Here is a 16,096-nt window from a genome sequence, read left to right as displayed (position 1 = left end):
ATTGTCCTCTTTATGTTCCAGGATCCAATCCAGGGTCCCACATTGCATTTTATTATCATGTCTTAGTTTCCTTCCATCTAGGAGACTGCTTCAGTTTTTTCTTTCGAAACCGTGACACTTTTGAAAAGTACTGGTCAGTTATTTTTTAGAATGTCCCTGTTTGGGTGTGTCTGATTTTTTTTTTTTATTAGATTGAGGTTATGCATTATTCAGAAAAACATTTCAGAGCTTTACGCCTTTCTCTGTGCATCCTATCAGGGGACACAAATGCTATATATCTTATTATTGGTGATATTAACTTTCACCACTTGACAAAAGTGGCTCTTGCTAGGATTCCCCACTGTAAAGTTATTTTTTTTCTTTGTAATTACTAAATATTTTGTAGGAGATTATTTGAGACTATACAAATATCCTGTTTCTGTTTAAAATTTGTTCACTAATTACAAAATCCATAAGTGGATTGGTGGTTTTCCATTTCTTGCTTTACTTGCACCATTAAAGTTTGGAATTCTTCCACAGGAACTATTTGTTTATTCTCCTCTATTGATTGATTGATTTTGTTGTTTATTATATGGACCCATGCATTTTTATTTAATTTTGAAGATTATAATTTAATTCCATTGTTATTGTACAAGGTATTACAAATTTGGCCATTGGGAGATGTTTCAGGATGGCTCCTGTGCTCTTTCAATATCACTCATTCTCTTATTCCATTTTGAGATGCTATAACAGAATACCTGAGACTGTCTAATTTATAAAGAAAAGATGTTTATTGGGCTTAAGATTCTGGATGCAGGGAAGTCCAAGAAGCATGGCGCCAGTATCTGCTCAGCTTCTGGTGAGGGCATTTGTGCTGTGTCACAACGTGGTGGAAGTCAAAGGGGAAGTAGACAGGTGTGAAGGGGCAAACGCAGGAGGAACCAGACTTTATAATAACCTGCTCTCTTGGGAGCTCATCCATTCCCACAAGAGTGAGAATCCACTCACTCCCATTAATCTATTCATGAGGGATCTGCCCCCATGATCCAAACCCCTCTCTCTAGGCCCTACCTCCCAACACTGCCACACTGGCAATTAAAATTCAACATGAGTTTTGATGGGGACAAACCCCATACCAAACCATAGCACCCATCCTTTAAAAAGTTTTAGTATTTCGTTGTTGTTGTTTTGTTGTTGTTGTTCTGCCACTTTCTTATATTCAGGCACCATAAGATGCTCCAGGCTTATCTTGTAGTTTCCCTTCCTCACTTCTGGAATCAGCCATTTCTCCAATGAGCCCAGATTACTTTTCATGAGAATGGTATTTAGAAACCAAACTCTGGGCTCTAGACGATATGTTTATTGCTACTATGGTGTCACTGCTGCAAACATTTCTCAGTGAAGAGAGCAAGGAAATATATTTATATATTATATAATATATATTATTTCATTATATTATATATTATTATATTACATCATATCATATTATATTATATTATACATAATTATTATATTTATCATATCATATTATATTATGTGAAATGTATACTATATAATATATATATATCTTCACACATACACATGCACATGCAAAGAGCAACTCATGTATGCACACATTTATAACTATGTATATGTCTATCTAGTTAGCTAGCTAGCTACAAAAAGTCCATTTGATACTTTCGATTTCAATCCATCATGACAGAGGTCATTTTGGCCTTTCTCCTTTTCATATTTGTAATTCCTTTCTTGGATAGTGAAAAATCTGCCTCTCATTATCTATAATCCAAATATATTCACTTATTTGCTCAACCCTAGGATACAAATAAAGTAGCTTTAGTCCTGTGGGAAACAAATTTACTAAGTAAAGTACAGTGATTGTGTACAGTTATTTTTGTCTTAAGCTATATAGTATATAGTCAAAATTCTGTTTTCTTTCTTCCCCATCAGTAGGGACATTTCTAATAAAGATTCTGGCGAATTTTGCAGAACCTAAGCTAAGAATGTATCTAAGCTTCCACGGCAACTAAAACCAGGAACCTGAATATTTTCAAATGTTTCCTTACATCGCTGTTTTCTATTCCTCAGTAACTACTGCATTAATTTTTTTTCCTTCTGTGTCATCCTTTCTTTGTATAGATCACTCTTTTTCATTTATCTGTTCCACACATTGGAATACAGGTCCACATTAATCATTGGACTTAATAAATTTTAGACCTTTATCCAGCTTCCTGCTCAAGTCATGGAAAAAGATGATGGTAAAGCTGGTTCTGGGTTGGTACTAGTCTGACCTTCCCATTGTAATCATCACATTTCATTTACTAGCACACCGATTGTAGTATTTTTCACATACGTATTTCTCAAAATGTCCCAGCTTACCTCAAATACAGTTTCAAAAACAAACCAACAAACAAACAAAAAACAAATCCACACATCTCTTCCACAACAAGTAATCACTTAGTGTCATGTTTAGTTTATGACTTCATAGACAGTTTCATAGGTCCAATGTTCTTCTAATCTGCACCTTCCGTGTTTTATTCCTGTTCCCTCTAGTCAGTCCCAATCTCTCTGGATTTAGTTCTTCTCTATCTTGAGACATATGGTCTAATTTGGGGGACACCAACCGCTTTTTTCAGCAAGACCAGTTAGTACATATTTTAGGCTTAAGGGCCATATGGTCTCTATGACATCTAATCAACTGTGCCATTGCAGCTTGAAAGCAGCCACAATACCACAACATCATAAATGAATAAGTGCAGTGTATTCCACTAAAATTCATTTATAGACATTGAAATAGATTTATGTAATATACACATGCTATAAAATATTATTTTTAAAAAAATTGTAATGATTAAAATGTAAAAAGCATTCTTAGCTCACAGATACAAAAACAGGTTGTGACAGGACATGACCTGTGGTCTATCCTGTGACAATCTTTGGCATAAATAATAAATATAACCACTTCCAAAATACCTGATAAACAAATGTGAAGAAAACCAGGTAAATCACAGTAAAGAATTCCATTCAGGGAAATAGATTCAGCATGCCTTCACTATTGACTCCAAAGTATCATATTTAGTAACCTCCCAAACAGGAAGAGTGAATCTCACAGGTGTCCATTTGTCAGCTTGCCTTCCTGAGCAGATTGTCCCCACTGGAAAGCTGTTCCACCAGGATCTCATTTTAAGAGTTGATTTTTTTTCCTGTTATTACCTATTAATTTTTTCCATAAATCTACAACAAATATCTATCTCTGTATAGCAGATCTTATGTTCCACAAACTTTTCTAGACATTTAGGATAAAATAGTGAAAAAAATACATTCCAAGTGTCTTTTGGTGGGAGAGAGTAGAGACAGATGTCAAAAAGTAATATAAAATTAAATCTCATGATATCTGCTAATGGTTAAATTCTATAGTTAATAAAACAGTATGTCAAAAGAGAGGAAAAATGGGATGAGGGACCATTTTAAATCAGATGGTCATAGTAGAAGATCTCAATAGGAAGCTAACAAGAGAATAAGTGATTTGAAAGAGGTGAGGGAATTAAGCTTAGAAGAATCTGGGACTGAGAGTTTGCAAAAGAGATAAGAGCCAGTTTAAAAGATCCCAAGGCCAGGGTGTCTGGAGCAGAGTGAAGCAAGGCAAGAATAGCAAGAACAGAAGACAGAGGAATGAAACAGACTGCTTGTTTTCCTTGCATTTCTAAGAAAGAAATAGCTGGCTAAACAGATAAGTTTGCATACCAGAATTTTTTTTGAAAAAGAAGAAAGTAGGAGAGAGAGAAGAGGAGGAACAAGGGGAGAGAGAGAGGAAGGAAGGTAGGGAGACAAGGAGAAAAGAACTCAGAAGAAAAAGAAAGGAAGGGGAAAAACTATTACTTAAAAGAATTTTATGTATATCTCAATATCATAACCTCAAGTAACATCTCAAAAACACAAATCATTTTCATTCTAACAACTTATTAACATCAGAGTTTTTTCTTTTGAATGAGTATAATCTTTCCATTTGTATCAAATGTCAATGAGGCTGTGTTTTGAATGAAACAAACAATCCTGATGGTGTCAGAATATGAGCTATCAATAAAGATTTTAAAATATTACATTTTAAAAAGTGCAAAAACAATAATTTCTTTGGAAATCTATGAGGAATACTTTCTAATTTCAGATATTCATTAAGAAAGTGTGAATATTCCTTTGGTTTTAGCATCTCCAGCTTTATCTGTGAAAATTTTGTCCCAAAGCCAGAAAGATAATAGTGCATGTTCAGTTACTTCTAGATTACGTGTCCTCAGGCAATCACAATTTCTATCTTTTTTTTTTTTTTTTCCTATTTGAATAAAAATAAAGTATTTATAAATATCATGCAATCTGCATTGTAACAGGCTAAGTTGAAGTGAGGTTTATTCAGTTTTGAGTGTTTGGGCAATCTGTTTCTTGTATTTTACCTCCATTCTTCTCTCTTTACCTGCAAACTATTCAAAATGTGGATAATCTAGGGACAGATGGAATCCTTAGACTCTTCAGGCAAATAGTGATGTAGACACAAATGCAAAAGAAAAAGCAATTCAGCACATCATAAAATATTTTTTATGTACTAAAGTAAATACTTTTTTTATTCACACACACATTTTATTAGTTTTTAAATTACTTTTGCTTTTTACATCCCATTTCTTCTTTCTGGGTAACTTTTTCTTCTTCCTGAATAAATTAATGCTACTATTATGAAAGCCCTGATTTTTCAAATGTTTAAAATAATCTTAATCTGCTCTGGCTCTTATTTAGAGAATTCTAGGTTCATATTTGTTTCCCTCAGCATTGGACAAACATTACTCAGTGGTCTTCTGCGTCCTTTAAAAACTATTAATAATTTTTAAAATAATAATAAATAAAAATCTCTAATATTGATTAGTTTCTCTTCATATGTCAGGGATGTTTCCAAAGATTAAGTGGGATAATACGTTCAAAGTGCTTAGATGAGGAAACTGAGGCACAGAGAGTTGGAGCAACAAGCCTGAGCTTGCACAACTTAGAAATGGTAGAACGGAATTTGAGTCTAAGAACCTTGAACCACAGTCTCTTAAATGTGTTGACCATGAGTTGTGTTGCTTTGTAGTTAATTTGCCTTTACTATCTGGTAGTTTTTAAGATTTTTATTTTATCCTTAATGTTTTCTCTTTTTGCTGTAATGGGTCTGTACTTTATCTTTTTTACTGCAATGGGTCTGGTATAGTATTTACTTCTACTTTATCTTTTTAGCATGTGCTGGGTTTCTTAAATCTAAAATGTATGTTTCTCTTTTATGCTGCAAAATTCTCTATCATTATCCCTTTAAATTTTGCATTTTTTTCCATTAGTTTTGTCTTTAAACAGCAAATAATGCTGTACATTTATGCTTCTTATGGTATTCCTCATGTCTCTTATTTTCATTTAAAATTTTTTTTTTATCTCATGAGCACTATCTTTTAAGCTATTTATTCATTAACCTTTTATAATTTAATAATTCTATCTCCAGTTGTGTGAGATTCTTACTTAGCCAATTACTTTTATTAATTTAAAAAAATACATTTCTTTCACATTCAAGATTTCCTATTTCTTTTTTTCACATATGAGGATATTTCAAAAAGTTTGTGGAAAAATGTCATTAAAAGATAATACAAATCTTTCCTCTTTAAAGACCACTTGTACATCTTTTTTTGTTGTTTATTTTGTATCCTTTTATTGTTTTCTCTGGTTGCTTGTTCTACTTCTTTTCTTAAAATAAAATGTGTATAATGTTTATAATTTCAGATTATCCTATTAACTTTATTTCCTTGGATAGGATTCTTTTTCTTCTTTATTGCCTGCCCTTCATGTTGCTGAAATCCTACCAGTGTATCTGTGTATTGTAATTTTTGTTTAAGTGCTTATATCATGTGGAAGTGTTTACCTCTCAGCCTACAGAAGTTTTTATGGTTGCCTAAACCCTAAATCTCGGGTTGCTCGGCTGGGTAACCTGGCATGGCTGCAGGCTCCCATCCACAGAAAAAGTGCTATTCCAATTTGATACTTTGTATTTTTTTAATTAAATCTTTGCTTTCCTGTGTTTTTTAATGAAAAGAATAACACTGAGAACACTGTGGTAAAAAATTGCAGAATGATAATATAGGATTATTAGCCTGCAGGGAGCCTATATTGTACTATAAATTGTTGCATTCTCCCTTGAAAGAGTTCCTCATTGAAATGCATGTTTACTCTGAAAGCACCTGAAAATGTAAAGCTTATCTTATTCTTGGTGATGCTTTTAAAGTTGCTTAAAGACATTTCAGATGCACACACAAAAAATATCTCTCAGAATCTAAAGGCGATTTTAGAATAATTTATACGATTTGACATGGCAATGTAAATTCTCTTCTACTTCCACATATACCATAATATAAAACCTAATAAGATATTTATAACTTTTTTTAGTTATTATTTATATTTTGCAGAGAATCTTTTAAAACATTAAATTGATACTCTGAATATTAATGTCTAAGTAAAAATAGTATTTTAAAATATAATTTTCGTTAGTGATACTTGCCAAATTCACAAAGTAGGGCAGCTGCTTCTTATCACTGCAATAGAGCAATATCTACTTTTTTGGATTATTGATAGAAATCTAGACAGTCCTTATAATTTTATATAAAACTATAAGAGCAAGCTTTTTGTATCTACTCAGAATTATAAAAACAAAGAAACAAAGTAAGAAGAAAAAAGAAGAGAGGGAAGAAGGTAGAAAACAGCCAGGTGTCTGTCACAGTAATAGTATACGGAATATATAATATATTTGATTTCTTCATTTCTTTCCTCAAACTTGAATCTTATAAAAGTTCACTCTCATTAGTTCCTTGTAAATACTACTTCAAAGCCAACAAATAATTAAATTTTATAGAAACAATAAAAACGTATTATTGTTTGTATTTCTCCTTTAGGATGAATTTGGATATGACAACCCTATAAGTAACTGGGTTTTCTCTCTTCAAATTTAAGAGCAATGCTAAAATTTTATTAGCAATTTATTAGTGGTAAATTTCATTAGCAATTTAGTGGTAAATGCTTTCTATCATTTTTATTACTATTATTTGCTTTACATTTAAATTAAAAAGGGCTATACTATATACCCAAATTTCAGAATGCATTAAACTTCTCAACGGATTATTTTAATTCTATGGCATTTCTTTGCTCACCTGTCTTTATTTTTATTTTCATTTAGGTATATCTTGTCCTGCCTGAGGCAACATCTTCTGAACTGGAGATCCACAAATTGCTTTTCTATAGAAAATCACTAAATATGCAGCAATTGCATTTTTTCTCACAAATTTATAAATTTCTGTGTTAAATAAAGACAATTGTTCTTTTGTGTTAGCAAGGATTTTAGAGCTTTTAATGTAGCATACACTGTAAATCTTCTGCATTGGGTATGGCTCAGCACATTTATCTAACATAGAAACTTTTATTCAGAGAATAATTTAGTATTCAATGACATTTTGGGGAAAGTGACATAGGTCATTATATTGATCAGAATAGTTTGGCTATGCTTCTGAAACAAACCGATCCAAAATTGTACTGCAAAAAAAAAAAAAAAAGTTTTTATTTTTCTTTTTTTTTTTTCCTCTCTCATGCCAAAGGAGAGCTCGGCTCATTCATGGTTATTGCTGAAAGAGGTTTCCATTTCAACATGCTTTGGTATAGTTTGCCATGGCAGGGAAAAATAGAGAGAGCTGGAATGTTGATCACTATCAAATAAATGTTTGGTTCTAGAACTGACACATGCAATCTCCAAAATTAGATGTGTGGGGCTGGTCGCGCCTAAGTTCAATGGATGGGAAAATTTTTCTGAGTGTAATCAGAAGTAGAAGAATGCTGGATATTGGTAAACATTACTAATGTCTAATGTCTCATCTAATATTGGCTAAGGTAGGTCAAGTCCCTCTGGATAAAGAGTAGTTTAGAGATTATATTATTGTAATATAATGTTAATAAATACAACATTAATAGTCAGTACACGTCTTAGTCTGTTTTCTGTTGCTTAAAACAGAATACATGAAACTGGGTTAAATATAAAGAAATAAAATTTATTTTACAGATTTGGAGGCTGGGAAGTCCAAGAATGAGGGAGCACATCTGGTGAGGGCCTTCTTCCTGGTGGAGACTCTACACAGTCCTGAAGTAGTGGAGGGCATCACATGGCAAGGCATTTATAAAGCCACTAGTCTACTCAAAGGATGACCCTAATCTATCAACTCATTAACCCAGGAATGGAGTAAGACATTCATGTGGGTATAGCTCTCATGATCCAATCACCTTTTAAAGGCCCCATCTTTCAAATACCATATTGGGGATTAAACTTCAGCATGAGCTTTGTAGGGGACAAATATGCAAACCATAGCAGTACTCATACTGTGAGTTTATTTGTACCAAAACTGTATTAAGCATTTTCTATGCATGTTCTCATTTAATCTATGTAATGTGAGTAAAAAAAAAAAAAAAACTTTATTGCATTGTTTAAAAATATTCATAGCTTGGATATAGGAAAAGAATGACTACATGTGCTTCCAAAATTACACTAAAATGCTATCTAGCAGGACTAGCCAAGAATTCTCTAATTTTCTAGAGGTATACACATTTTATTTTATTTACTATTGACTAATGTGTTTTACAACTCTGTAAGGGTAAATATTGATTTGTACAAAACAGATCATGCTGCAAACGCTTCATGTCAGATAGCAATGCAAAGGAATTTCTGAGATGCAAATAGAGATTTAAACATGCTAAAGATTTCACCCCAAAGTTTTCTTTTTATTGCCTAGTAAGACATCAGACAATTTTGTATGTGATTTATAAATCTTATTCCAACATTCTAACTTCCTGCGAATAGCAAAACTTTTTCTCAAACTTTTAAAAGTAATCATACTATTCTTCTGGTTTCACATTAAGAAGTTTAATACATTTTGACATGAATTTATGTTATAATTCTATAAAGATTATGCGTTTAACTTCTTGAAAAGTGTACTTTGAGAATTTAAATGAGACATTGTTGAGCCTAGGCTAATAGGAGAAAGTTTCAATTGGCTAAAGCTACAAGATAGAGATTTTAGAACTGTTATTGGACTTATTTAGAAACTGTTATTGAACTTCTATGGACCAATAACTGGAAGTAGTGTTCACACAAAGAGAGCAATAACATGGAAGATGTACAGAGAAGATAGAGAACAAGAGGTAGAAATGTCTTGATATAGTACAGTAATTGATTCAACTTTTCCTGCAACTCAGATTCTATCACTGAATTCCACCAAACAGCACATAATGATAATTATAAATTAATTAATTCATAAGCTAATTTAAGTGGTTGTGGGTTTTTTGGTTATTTATTTATAATGCAACTCATAATACAAAACATTGGACTATTTCAACTATAATATATCCCAAAATATGTAGCTGGCTGTGTTTGGTAGATTCAAGTAAAAATTCCTCACTGTGGGTTGGAAGACACCATTCATTTTGCTATTGCCTCTTGTCTCTGGGGAACATGCCAGGGCTAACAGAAACTGGTAAGTCAATTGGTAGAAATGTATCAGATTACCAACTCATATACGTGAAGTGTCTGAAATGTGTAAACTCTAATCTAGGGCTTGGAAAATATTAATTAAGTAAACTAACAAAAGTCCCTTCCTCACAAGGAACTTAAATTTTGGTAAGGGGCTTTTCTTGGTTAAGTCCTGTCCTCTTTGTTTGGCCTGCCTGAGAATAATTAAAGACTCACAATACAAACTCACGTGGTAAAAGGAAACCCTTTTTGCCTGCCTTTGGATATATGTGAGAGAGCATTAGTATCAGAGAGTATTCCTGGTCCAGAAAGACATTCCAGGAAATGGGGGCAGGAGGATGTGATGGTGAATTTTAGGTGTCAACTTAATTGGATTAAGGGATATGCAGATAGCTGGTGCTATGGGTCAAATGTGTCCCCCAAAGGTTCATGTGTTAGAAACCTGATTCTCCCTGTAACAATGCTAAGAGGATGGGAAATCTAATTATGATATTTGAAGGGTTTTTTGAGAGGTGATTAGATCATGAGGACTGTGCCCTCATGAATGGATTAATCCATTCCTGGAGTAATGAGTTATCTTGTATGTGGACTGGTGACTTTGTAAGAAGTGCATGAGAGAGCTCTTGTGATACTCTCTCCATGTGATGCCTTGTGTCACCACTGGACTCTGTAGAGAGTTCCCACCCAGAAGAAGGCCCCCACCAGATGGGCTCACTGGACTGTGGACTTCCCAGCCTCCAAAACTGTATGAAATTTCATTTTTTTAATAAATTACTCAGTTTCAGGTATGCTGTTATAAGCAACAAGAAATGGACTAGTACAGCTGGTAAAGATTATTTCTGCATGCATCTGTGAGAGTGTTTTGGAATAGAGTGGCATATAAGCTGGTGGACTGAGTGGGAAAGATTCACCTTCTATGTGGGTGGGTGCCATTCAATCAACTGGCAGCCCAGATGGAAGAAAAAGCCAGAGGAAATGCAAATTCTCCCTCTCTCTCTCTCCTGGAACACAAACCTTCTACTCCTGCCCTTAGAGATCAGAACTCTAGGTTCTCTGGTCTTTGGACTCTGAAACCTCTACCAGAGCCCCTCCCCCACCCCACCCCCACACATGCACGTGGAATCTCAAGACTTAGATCTTGGACTGAAAATTACATCATTGGCTTCCCTGGTTCTGAGACCTTCAGACTCGGGTCAAGACACACTACTGGCTTCCCTGGTTCTCCAGCTTGAGGACAGCCGACTATGGGATTTTTCAGTTTCCATAATTGCATAAGCCAATTCCCTCCATAAATTCCCTCTCGTGTATTTATTATTTCTACATATATCTATATCCTATTGTTTCCGTCTTTCTGGATAACTCTGACTTATACATCGAATGTTGTAATTCTAAGTCTTGTAACCCGGCATCATTGCTGGAAGCCTTGCCAGGTGGCAAGTTACAACATATCTAAAGATAGAAAGACTGAGACCTCAAGTCTATTACTAAGAAACGGAGCCAAAATAATGGAATCCAAATTAAACAGCAAGATTTTACAAGATTCCTTGATTTGGTTATCAGCAAAAGAAACTCCTTCAAATGAAATTTATAATCAGCGAAGTTTTAAGGACTAAAAAGTTTAAAGCTGATTGATCCAGTTTGTATTATTTTGGAATGATTACTATTCTAGAGAAGCTTCCTGAATCTACTGAAAACTTTAATTAAAATATGGTCATGATTCATGTGTTTGAGGAGCTCGTAATTAGGCCATGTAAAGTTGTGAAGAAATGAATAACAGTACAGAGTAGAAAAGAAAAAAAGACCAGAAGGATGAGCAAAGTCATAGATACTGCAACTGCCAAAGGGCCCAGATTTACTCTAAGCCTGAATCTATACAATTGACATTCAGAGTTAAGCCAAATCCCACTTCAATGAGACAATTTTATCATCAGCTTCTGCTTTTCTTCACTCACGTAGCTAGCTGGTAATAGCAAACTTTGAAATAGGAAGTCATAAAAATATTACGTTATTCATGTATCATTACTTTTATTTAGTAGATTTATTTTTAATCAGTTTCTATGCTTTCTACTGTGACTGTTTTTGTAATATAGTGCTTTAGTTTCCTGTGGAAAGGAGAAGCACACTGAGAATAACACAAATGAGAAAGGAATGGAATAAAATAAGGAGACCTAATCAATGAAATCTCAGATTTTAGAGGTAGAAGAGAATTTAGAGGTTGTTTAAATCAACTCCCATCATTCTGAAGATAAGAAGTGGAAAACCAAGATAGATTAAATGCATGTACAGAGCTAGGAACAGATAGAAGTATTCTAAAGAGAGTGTAAGCCAAGACAGGACCCAGAGACCCCAGGAGAGTCTTTCAGCTAAAGAAGATACACACACACACACACACACACACACACACACACACACACACACACACACACACACACACACAATCTCTCAAGCAGTTGGAGAGACACACATATGTACTAACATACACACATGCAGAGATACATACACACTCACAGGGGTAGATAAACACACATACATTGAAATTTTCAGGTGTTCTTTCTTTAATGCACAAAAACACCAAATTTTAATTCAGTAAATATGTATTAAGTACATACCATACACCAAACTCTCTGTTAAGTGTTAAAAAAAAGCAGTGCCTGCTGAACTATTTGCCTTTTAAAACAAAACCTGTGTGACCTGCATTGAAACAAAGGTTATGTTAAATCAAATTTTACTTATACCTTGAGGATATGACTCCAATTCTGACTGAAGCCTAATTCTAAAAGCATAAAATATTTCCTGGAACCATATTTTCAGAAAATTACAATTGTTGACATAAATAAATAGCATGCCATGCTAAATTTCCCTATAGGAAAGGGCAGATTAAGTTATGATTGCAACAAGATGAGGATCGGGGAAATGAATAGAGAGGTATTAGTCACCTACAGGATGAGGCCATGAGTTTAAGACAAAGGCATAGCAAATTTAAATACCATCCAAGGTGACACCAGTGGCCAACACATTTACTTTGTAATAACAGAAAGTAGCATGCATGGAGAGATTTCTGAAAGAGAGCTATTTTCCACCACAGCAATTTTTTAAAGTTATAGGTTGGGAAGTTTATTTGGTTTAGTTAGAAGGATATTAGAAGAAGGCAGTAACCACAGGAAAGGTCCTAGATAGCAGACAAGTATATGAGTAAGTCAGGGCTTCTGGAGAAAATATACCTCAGGGCCAGGTTCCAAATCCACTATGATTTTTTTAAAAGGTTTTTAATTGATAAATAGTAATTGTATATCTATGGGTACAATGTAATGTTTTTATATATGTATACATTATTGAAAGAGTAAATCAAGCTAATTAACATGTCTGTAACTTTACTCACTTTTTTTTGTGGTAACAATATTTAAAATCTACCCTTTAGCAACTTTGAAATAAATAATATATTATTATTAACTATGGTCACCATGCTATGCAATAGATCAATAAAATTTATTTCTCCTAACCGAAACTTTTTACGCTTTGATCAACCCTTTCCCCATTCCCTCCCCCCCAACCGCCCACTCCCCAGTCTCTGATAACAACCACTGTATTCTCTGCTTCTATGAGTTTGACTTGTATTTTTAGATTCTGCATACAAGAGAGATGATGCAGTATTTGTCTTCCTGTGTCTGGCTTACTTCATTTATTGACATGAAACTGGAAAGCAATACTCAGAGAATAATTCCTAAGACATAATGGGAACCTCATAAACTTGTTGAATTAATGAATAAATGAATGCTCTTGGCATCATTCACCATTGAAACAGGTAAGTAACACATTATACTCACTATTGCTTTGAGCACATGTTGCTTCAGTACCCGCAATACTGGAAGTATTCTGGTAGGTTCTATTAATGATACAAAGTAAAATGGATACAGCTCTAGTCTTGAAGACTACAGAGTTTAACCAGGGAGCAATGACAAGCATATAAGTAAGGAGGCAGAATAACTGTAAATAATTGAAAGCTATAAAATTTAAAGAAGGGAGAAGTTACTTGTGGTCAGAAGATGGAGTGAGAGCTACAATTTGACTATGAGCCAGAACAACTGAGATGGAGTAGACAGATGTGCATCGGCATCTATGGGAAGTCATATGAAGCTATGGTTGTGCCAGGGCATAAGACATAGAAACAATGAGAAGAGCAATGAGAAAAGGTTTTAGAAGTTACAGTAGGATTAAATGCTAAAGGGGCATGGAAGTGATTCTAAATTTCCACTTTGTTTTGATGGTATGAAGGATCTGAAGGCCTGTGAGAGTGGAGTCAGAATCCAAGTGCTCCGTCTGGCAGTTATCCGTGGGATAGATCAAAAAGGAAGAAACTGGATGCACATAAATCAATTTTATGGCTATTGCAATGGTACAGATTAATAAGCTTTTCAATTATTACTTCCCATGAGTTTCAATAAAAGAGGATGTAATTTAATATAAAATTGTACCCTGATACATATAAATTGAATATTTTATAGTAAACTCCTAAAGTCAAATATTTAGTGTTTTAGGAATGTCAAAAGTATTAAAAAAATCAATGCAATATTAGATATCATACTTTACATTATCTCAAACTCATAACTACTATCTACTAAATGCTTTGAAAATTCTTTAAGGGACATTACAATAGAGCTTTTAATAGAAAGAAAAAGAAAGTCAGTCTCACAGCAAGAGAGGTCTCCATCAAATAATAGGAGAAATTAACAGTTCACTGCCTTTTCTATTGTGCATCTTTTGCTTCTATTTCTTGCTTGATTTGGGGGCCAGTAACAATGGCAGGTGGAGGTGGTAAAGGTCAAATTGCTTCAGAGGTGATGAATTAAATTATTATATAGAAAAAAATAGAAAAGGCATAAGAAATATTATCCAGGGATAGGAATTTTAAAAACTATTTTCAGCTGTCCTACAAAAAAACTAGATTTTTATTCTCATAATTTTGCAATCAATTCTTTATTATCTACACTAATTGGGGAAGTAGTAGCACATTAATCCCAAATTCATTTGTATGAGATGACTGACTCAAGGACACTTGATAATATTCATGGCCTGTTGAGATTCTCAGAGGACCATGTTCCAATAATCTAATAGCAGTATTCCAATACCGGTTCTTAGTGCTCTTAAAGTGCCCTTGAGATAACAGTGAAAAAGACTGAATATGATGGAAAAATGAGTATTCCATTTTAATTCATTAATGATAGAGAACAGGACAGGCATGGCAACATCAACTAAAATATAATTTTCACAGGGCTATCCTGGGATGTGCTACCTAAGCAAAGTTAAGGATTTAGTTTGCTAATGGAAACAGGTTCTATTCTAAAAACTTGCATAAAATAAATCTAAATCAGCCTACTGTATGACAAAGTACTATATAACTACATACATTTACAATCTATCTTCAGAGAAAAACAAATTCTGCCTTTATTACATTCAGGTAAGTTAGATTTGCAGAAAGTAATCTAAAAGCAGCAGCTCTCTCCTTCTCTCCCCCTCTCTCTCTTTCATTTTACATATGTGTGAATGTGTGCGTTATTCACAAATCGGTTTCCAATTTTAATAAAAATTGTATATCCTAATTTCAGAAAGAAAGTGTCATATTACCCTAATAATTTCCATGCAGGTGTAGGAAGATCACCAATCACCTAAAACCCTTAACAGTCAAACAGTGAGCGTTTTTTGACTGAGGGATACTGCCTTTAATTGTAGTCAAAGCTACACAGTAGTTAGTAGGGTCTTGTGTTATGGAGAGCAAACTCTAAGTTTGTCTGTCCTCCGGTATGGATAACTGAGAAATGAAAATAATCATAGTCAATGCTCAAAATTATAAACAACAACATCAACACCTACACCTCAAAATTTTATTTAAACTTCTTAATTTAAAGCAATCCTTTTGTTTATGTTTTAGTTATTTATTATGTGAAATGAGTCTATTTTTATAAGCCAGAGATCAGAGAAAAATACAAGATTTTTTAAGACTCCTTAATCCAAAGCTGTAAACTTAGTCTAAATGTTCCCTTAAAATAGGGAAGCTTTTAAGACTGATCCTGCCCTAGTTAATGCAGTACTACTCCCACGATGTAGTTCTCCTTAAAAAGCCTAGCACTACTTTTCTTCTGAATTTAGGTACCTTATAAATTTTAGACATCATTTTTATTTATCTGTTCAGTTCTCTTCTTTAAATAACTTAAAATTTTTTACAGCCATGAAGCCTGTCTGGGAATCCTAGAGGAATGGTGAACGTGGATATTTCACCTTTAAGGGAAAACACTGCAAGGTCCTTGGTGTTGCAACCACTAACTTGCTCAAGTGAGTAGTATGAGAAATGGAAGCCAGAGTCCCCAAAGCAGTTGGAAGATAATTGAAGGGTAGAAACCCCACTGTGAGAATGCCTGAAGAAACTTTTTGCAGGCTTGGGAGGATACTCACCCAGATCACGTGACATCAAAAGCCCAGGGAGTTTGTCCTACTTGGGAGCACAGCTATGTCTCTGTGTGCCTTTCCCATATATGGAGAAACATTCGCCTAGGGTTCTGA

General features: G+C 34.1%; 1 pseudogene; it reads left to right on the top strand.

The window, feature by feature from the left end:
* Positions 1–811: 811 nt before the first annotated feature.
* LOC134379114 (TBC1 domain family member 14-like) overlaps positions 812–16,096 on the top strand; it is a 28,588-nt pseudogene continuing 13,303 nt past the window's right edge.

Source organism: Cynocephalus volans, chromosome 5 (assembly GCF_027409185.1).
Source record: "Cynocephalus volans isolate mCynVol1 chromosome 5, mCynVol1.pri, whole genome shotgun sequence".
Lineage (NCBI taxonomy): Eukaryota > Metazoa > Chordata > Mammalia > Dermoptera > Cynocephalidae > Cynocephalus > Cynocephalus volans.
The sequence above is the reverse complement of the archived record's forward strand: the minus strand, read 5'-3'. Positions and strand labels throughout refer to the sequence as shown.